The sequence below is a fragment of the Panthera uncia genome, chromosome D1 (genome assembly GCF_023721935.1).
Source record: "Panthera uncia isolate 11264 chromosome D1, Puncia_PCG_1.0, whole genome shotgun sequence".
NCBI lineage: Eukaryota > Metazoa > Chordata > Mammalia > Carnivora > Felidae > Panthera > Panthera uncia.
Window position 1 is genome coordinate 61,188,087 of NC_064808.1, and position 8,476 is coordinate 61,196,562.

Sequence of the window (8,476 nt, forward strand, 5' to 3'; positions counted from 1 at the left end):
TAATAAAATAATCTAAAAAGGTCCTCCTTCCAATGATCTTAAATTTTAGAAAATAAAACAAATATCTCAGAGCATATGAGGTGCCCTTTAAGTGCATGGGTGTCATACATATTATCAGATATTTGTTTTTCAAAATTTATTTAGTGATATTTAGATACATTAAGCAACAATCACAATTCCGTTTGACTGGTGGCCAGCATGGCTCTAACCTAATCCAGATGGAACTACAGCTGGGTTAAGAAATTAAGACCATCATCAATATAAGCTTAAACTGTGAAGGCCACCAATATTTAAAAGGCCCATGACAAAACTTTCCTCAATGTGTCTCCAATGACTTAAAGGTGATGTTAAGGTACATGGGCAATCTCATGAATATTAAGAATTTTGTTCATGATGTAGTAATAAATCATTACTTATTTGGTATTAAGGCAAATAACAATCGCAATCATAACAGCTAACAATGATTGAGCAATCTCTTTGTGCTAGACACTCCGATAGTTAATTTACATATTTTACATATTTCAACTCCAGATCTATATAAACATTGTTAACGTCTGCCACGGTCTAACAATTTTACGGATGAGGATACCAATGCTCAGAAAAGTCAAGATACTCCGCTAGCAAGGACCTGAGCTAGGATCCAAACTCAAGTATGTTGGACACCAAAGGCAGAGCTTCACTCCTCACTGCCAGTGTTGAATATTTGAAAAGATTAGAGCAGGCTTTAATAAAGTAGTGTCATTCATCCCTAGCCAAACAGAGCTCTTCATCAGATGTCCAGCAGATTAAAAACCTAAAATATGGACTGTGACATCAATGGCATTCTGACCACCAGAGATTAATGCTTCCTTTTCATAATATGAAAAGTCAGCCACAGACTGCATTTTGTCAGCTCCCTTGAATCTAGAAATTGGTCTAAGTCCTGACCAAGTAATACTGATAGAAGAGATGTACAACATTTCTAGGCCTGGTCCAGCCTCCTGAGTGATGCTTCATTGTGTCTCTTTTCTTTATGCTAGTTTTCTATCAAACTCCAAGATGATCTTGGAAGCCAAATGTTGAAAGGGAAGAATCTCTTTTGGTTAGGTCCTTCAAGCACAGTAACTGTCCTTTATTCCTACCTTATACTGTCTGGTCTCTAGATGAATGAGAAATAACTTCTATTATATCAAACCACTAAGACTTGGGATTTTCTCTCTTGGAGTAGTTTGTGATAACTGATAAAGATTATTAGATATGCATAATAGTTCCAGTAATGTGGCCACTCAAATCTACAAACATCAAATTAGTCTTGTAGAAGAGCAAAATATTACAATAGCTTTAGTTCCATTTCACTTTTAGAGAAGAATTTTAACTTTGGTTAATGATGGAAGGAAAAAAAGAAGTGTTACTTTGGAATGCAGTACGGCTGCACCTTTGGCTGGTGCTTCACAGAACCACTAGTTTTAATAAGAAACCATTCATTTTCAGAGTCCTTGAGGCCAGAAGGCAGTAGAGTTTGTTTTAGTGGTTGGAGATGAAGTAAAATATCAAAAGAAATGATAAAATGTGATAATGACATTTCACTGTTTTCAGTTTAAAAAAACAGGAATATTTTGAGTAAAACTTAAAAAGTCAAAGTTAACTATACAGTTGAATCTTTCTCTTTTCTGTTTCTCTAACCACCTTGAATATAGATAAAAAATGTTGACCCTGATAAAAATATTGCCTACCATCTACTACAAACCTTTTATATTTTAAAAAAGTATTGCTACATACTCCGCATATTCTTGTCACAATAATATTCAAAACAGCGCCATAAAATAAGCCTTATCCGTTTTATAGTTAGGGAAATCAATTCATAAAGATTACACAAAATGCTCATGGTCATATGGCAGACATGGATGGGAACCGGGGCACATCTGCTTAGTCATCCTCCTCTACCCACAATATTTCGGGCTTCCATCTCCAACAACCTGTTGGCTCTACTCTCTATTTTTGTCTGTGACTGTGTAAATGGTAAAACTAATATGACTATCAAGCTGCCCCCTACTTAGCCACTCTACAGAATCTGACTCTGCTGGAAATTCCCTCTTTTGGCTTACCCAGCACCATCATCTTGTTCCTTTCTTAACTCTGCCTAATCCTGGGCTTCCTTCCCTCCTGTCTGCCCTAAAAGACTTGATCTACTGCTCTCCTTACTGGTAAAATTTCAGTTTTCAGTTCCCCATGTGGTTCCTCAACACATGAAAAAATTTCCCCCAGTAGACTGTTGTTATGGAATTTATGTTCGGGGCTCATATATTCTTAGAGAAGAAACACGTTTTATTCTTTATGGAAGTCTGTATTTTATGTTGCATACTTATGCAAAGGACATGTTCTGTATAAATCTTACAAATGAAAATGTGAATATGAACATGCAAATCTGGTAACAACTGTGAATTGAGATATAAATAGAGGAGCAAATACATGAAACATTTCTTCAAGGCAGGAAAAATAGATCAAGGGAGACAAAAAGATTTGCTTCAGTGCTTGGGACCTTGTTTTCTGCCAAAGTCAAAAAATATAAACAACAGTATTGACTTTGTAAGGTCAAAGTTACTGGGTTTTAAACAAAATGACTACAGTGGAAGGAATATTTTTTTGATGTGCATCAAAAAAGAAAAAGAAAACATACCCCTCAGAATAAAAGCTGAAGCTTGTCAATCATTAGCATTTTAATCTTTAGACACATGAAACTATTTATAATTTAAAAGTATTCTGTAGGATTACAAGTAGAGGCAACAAGCATTTATCAAGACCTTACTATGTTTCAGGAATTTTACTAGATTAATCATCACAAAAGCTCTTTGAGGAGAATTATATATTTGTTTGTTTCAATTTAAAGTCCAAAAATGTGTGCCTGAGAAGTAGGTGATCTTCACAAAAGTCTTAAAGCTGGTGAGAGGTACGACCATGATTTAAAATTAAGTCTGTCTACAAACAAAAACTAAAGGAGTTCATGAACACTAAACCAGCCCCCCAAGAAATATTAAAGGGGATTATTTGAGTGAAAAGGAGAGGAGAGACCAAAGTAACAGTAAAAGGTAGGAAACACAAAATCAGTAAAAATGAATATTTCTGTAAAAAAGCAGTCAAGGAACTCACAAAATAAAAGGATATAAAATATAACAACATATACCTTAAACAAGGGGAGGAGAGGAGTAAATAATGGGTTAAAACTTAAACAAACATCAAGTATAGACTACTATATGCAGAATAGGTTATATGCAAATCTAATGGTAACCATATATCTAACACTACTAATATATATGCAAAGAATAAAGAGAAAGAACAGGACTCCTGGGTGGTTCAGTCAGTTAAGCATCCGACTTCTGCTCAGGTCATGATCTCTTGCCTCATGGGTTTGAGCTCCACATCAGGCTCTGTGCTGACAGCTCGGAGCCTGGAACCTGCTTCAGATTCTGTGTCTCCCTCTTTCTCTTGGCCACTCCTCCACTTGTGCTTTCTCTCCCTCTCCCCGCCTCCCCCCTCTCTCTCTCAAAAATAAACATTAATTTTTTTTTAATGAATACAGAGCATTCCTAATACATAATAAAGAAAAACAGCAAAACATGGAAGAAAGACAAGTAAGGATAAGAAATAATCTTCAGAAACAATAACAAAACAAATAATAAATTGACAATAAATATATATTTATCAATAATTACTTTGAATGTAAATGGACTAAATGCTCCAATCAAAAGACATAGGGTGATAGAATGGATAAAAAACACAAACAAAAACAAACAAGATCCATGCATATGCTGCCTATAAGAGACATGTACAGATTGAAAGGTAGGTGAAAGTTGAAACATCTATCAAGCAAATGGATGTTAAAAGAAAGCTGAAGTAGCAATACTCATGAGACGAAACAGACTTTAAAACAAAGGTTATAACCAAAGACAAAGAAGGACACTATATAATAATAAAGGGGACAATCCAATAGGAAGATATAAGAATTGTAAATATTTATGCTCATAATGTGAAAGAACCCAAATACATGGAACAGTTAATAACAAACATAAAGGAAGTAATCAATAATAATAGGGAACTTTAACACCCCACTTATATCAATGTACAGATCATCTAAACAGAAACTCAACAAGAAAACAATGGCTTTGAAAGACACCCTGGACCAGATGGATTTAACAGATATATTTGGAACATTCCAATCTAAAACAGCAGAACATACAATCTTACCAAGGAACCAAGTGCACAAGGAACATTCTCCAGAATAGATCACATATTAACTCACAAAACAAGCCTCAACAAAGCCAAAAAGATAATAGCCGTACTATGCATCCATTCTGGCCATAATGCTGTGAAACTAGAAGTCAACCATAAGAAAAAAATCTAGAAAGACCACAAATACATAGAAGTTAAATAACATGCCACTAAACATGGGTCAACCAGGAAATAAAAGAAGAAATAAAAAGTTCATGGAAAAAAATGAAAATGAAAACTCAATGGTGCAAAACCTTTCAGGTGCAGCAAGAACAGTTCTAAGAGGAAAGTATACAGCAATAAAGGCCTACCCCAAGTGGCAAGAAAAATTGCAAATAAATGACCTAAGTATTCACCTGGAGGAACTGGCAAAAGAACAAACAAAACCTAAAACCAGCAGAAAGAAGGAAATAATAAATACCAAAGCAGAAATAAATGAAGTAGACTCTAAAAAACATGACAAACCAAAATAGAACAGATCAATGAAGCCAGGAGCTGTTTCTTTCAAAAAAAAAATCAATAAAATTGATAACCCTCTAGCCAGATTTATCAAGAAAATAAGAGAAAGGACCCAAATAAATAAAATTGACAATGGAAGAGTGCTGATGCTGGAAGCCAAGCTATCCCAGCCTGAGTGGCAGGGCCCGGGCTGTGGACGGATTGGTGACTGCAGGGCGGCCCGCCCACAGTGTAGCTTCTTGTACTCCCGCTTTTAGGTAATTTGGCCTTAAAAGTACCTGGGGTATTGTCTGTTGGGGAATTGCCCTCGGCAGGCCCCCTGGGAAAAGAACCATTAGGGAAGAAAATAAGGCTCCGCAAGAAATTGTGCGGCCTTATGTTTAGCCCTTGCCATCCTCTATGGAGACTCCTCTACTTACAGGAAGGATGATAGCCTCATACCTTTGCCAGCAAAGAGGGCCTGTAAAGGAGAGACATATGGATTTGAGAGCCCCACTCTGGCAACTAAGGAGTATATCTCTGGCACAGGTGACTTTAACCCCTAGGCCCACCTGGCCCCCCAGAGGCATTCCAGATGATGACTGAACTTAGTTAAGCTACAGAATGGTTCATTGGTTCCTAGGTGCACTGTCTCTCTGAGAATGTATGAGGCATGGGTTTCGGTTTCCAAGGCCCTTTCAGCCCCTTTCTGGCACCTCAGACCGAGGCAAACACATTGTTCTTCTGGCTTCATGTGGTTAGGAGGTCATGTCCCTGTAACTGTTCCACTTGAGGTGCTGAGAAACGGAGGGCCTTTCACAAGAACAGCAAAGCAAATGCTTTGTAGATTATAGATAAACGCAGATGCAGAATGGAATAATGTAAGAAATTAATCTATAATCAAAGGGTATGCGGGAAAGTTAGGGGAAAATTGCCATGTTATTTCTTAAAGGTTGTTTATACATAGGAACATTTTCAAAATTAGGTAATGTTAGAAAAACATAAATGACGTATGCTACAAGGAAATCATAGCATATATAATGCCACGTTTACTACAATAAATTGGCCAGTTCAACACACTGCTGTTGTCTGTGTCCATTTTTATTTTAGTTTTAGTTTTTTATTTTAGTTTTTATTTTCTAGTTTTTTATTTTAGTTTTGTTTTATTTTCACTGACGCCGTTCTTCCTTCGGGAACCCCTGGTTGCTGGAGCTGGTCTCCGGCAAAAGAGAAGAAATAACAACCAACGCCCTGGAAATAAAAACAATTATAAGAATGTTATGAAAAACCATACCCCAACAAATTGGATAACCAAGAAGAAATGGATAAATTCCTAGAAACATAAACTACAAAAACTGAAACAGGAAGAAATAGAAAATTTGAACAGACTGATATCCAGTATTGATTCAAAAAACTTCCAACAAACAAACAAAAAAATCCAGGACCAGATGGCTTCACAGGCAAATTCTACTAAACATTTAAAGAAGATTTAATACCTTATCTTCTCAAACTATTCTAAAAAAATACAAAAGGAAGGAAAACTTCCAAATTTATTACATTGACACCAAAGCCAGATAAATACAGCACACACACAAAAGAGAACTACAGCGTAATATCCCTGATGAACACAGATGTAAAAATCCTCAACAAAATACTAGTAAAATGAATTTCAACAATACATTAAAAAAATCATTCACTGTGATCAAATGGGATTTTATTCCTGGGTTGTAAGGGTGGTTCAATATTTGCAAATCAATCAGTGTGATATAACACATCAATAAGACAAAGGATAAGAGCCATATGATCATTTCCATTAGATGCAGAAAAACCATTTGACAAAGTACAACATCCATTCATGATAAAAACCTTCAACCAAGTAGGTTTAGAGGGAACATAGCTCAATATAATAAAGGCCATAGATGAAAAACCCACAGCCAACATCATCCTCGACGGGGAAAAACTGATAGCATTTCCTATAAGGTCAGGAACAAGACAAGGATGTCCACTCTCTCCACTTTTATTCAACACAGTATTGTATTTGCTAGATACAGCTAAAAGACAACAAAAAGAAATAAAAGGCATTCAAGGCATCCTACCTTTCCAAGGTAAGGAAGAAGTAAAACTTTCACTATTTGCAGATGACATGATACTATATATAAAATATCCAAAAGACTCCACCAAAACAACTCCTGGAACTGATAAATGAATTCAGTAAAGTCACAGGACACAAAATGAATCCACAGAAATCCGTTGCATTTCTATACACCAATAATGAGGCAGCAGAAAGGGAAATGAAAAAAAGATCCCATTTTCAATTGCATCAATAACAAGAATATATCTAAGAAATAAACATAACCAAACAGGTGAAAGACCTCTAGTCTAAAAACTATAAAACGCTGATGAAAGAAACTGAAGACCACACCAAGAATTGGAAAGACATTCCATGCTCATGGATTGAAAGAACAAATATTGTCAAAAATGTCTATACTACCCAATCAGTCTCTATCAAAATACCAAAAGCATTTTTCACAGAACTAAAACAAACAATCCTAAAAATTTGTATGGAAGCACAAAAGACTCCGAACAGCAAGGCAATCTTGAAAAAGAAAAGCAAAGCCAGAATCATCACAATGCCGACTTCCAGTTACACTATAAAGCTACAGTGAACAAAACAACATAGTACTGGCACAAAAATAGTCACACAGATCAATGGAACAGAATAGAAAACCCAGAAATAAACCCACAACTATATGGTCAATAATCTTCCACTAAGCCGGAAAGAATATCCAATGGAAAAAAGATAATCTCTTCAACAAGTGGTGCTGGGAAAACTGGTCACCAATATGCAAAAGAAAGAAACTGGACCACTTTCTCTCACCATCCACAAAAATTAATTTAAAATGGATTAAAGACCTAAATGTGATACCTGAAACCACAAAAATCATAGAAGAGAACAGAGGCAGTAATGTCTTTGATATCAGCCATAGTAACTTTTCCTAGATAGGTCCCTTGAAGCAAGGGAAACAAAAGCAAAAATAAACTATTAGAACTAAATCAAAATAAAAAGCTTCTGCACAGTGAAAGAAATAACAAAACTAAAAGAGAACCTACTGGCGTTCTAGTATTTCAGGGTGGAATGGGTGGAAGTTGGGGTACGAAGTGGCTGCAGTGTGGATGGAAGGAGGTCAGAAGCTGAGAGCAAGCAGGGGCTGGGTGGGCACCATGGTAGGGATCACCACCATGTAGGCGGTGAAAGGCAGGATCTACGTTCTGCAGCAGCAAGCAGGTGATACAGAAGAATGAGCGGAGAACCTGAAGTGGGAAGTGGAGGAGGAAAGGTGGCCAAGAGCAGGCCGAGGCTGAGGTGGCCTCCTTGACCCCTAGGATGCAGCTGGTTGATGAGGAGCTGAACAGTGCCCAGGAGCACCTGGCAGCTGCCCTGCAAAAGTGGAGGAAACTGAGAAAGCTGCTACTCAGAGCAAGAGAGGTATGGACGTTATTGAAAACCTAGCCTTAACATATGAAGAGAAGATGGAACTCCAGGAAATCAACTCTAAGAAGCTTAGCACATTGCAGAAGAGGCAAATCTAAAGTCCAAAAAGGGGGCTCAGAAGTTGGTGATTATTGAGGAGCACGAGGAATGACCTGAGCTGGCATAGTCTCGTTGCCAAGACATGGATGAGCAGATCAGACTGATGGACCAGAACCTGAAGTGCCTGAGAGCTACTGCAGAAAATTACTCTCAAGCAGAGGACACATATGAAGAGGAGATAAATATTCTTTTTTTTTTTTT

At 36.9% G+C, this 8,476-nt stretch overlaps 1 pseudogene; it reads left to right on the forward strand.

Annotated features, from left to right (window-relative positions):
* Positions 1–7,905: 7,905 nt before the first annotated feature.
* LOC125929417 (tropomyosin alpha-3 chain-like) overlaps positions 7,906–8,476 on the forward strand; it is a 1,315-nt pseudogene continuing 744 nt past the window's right edge.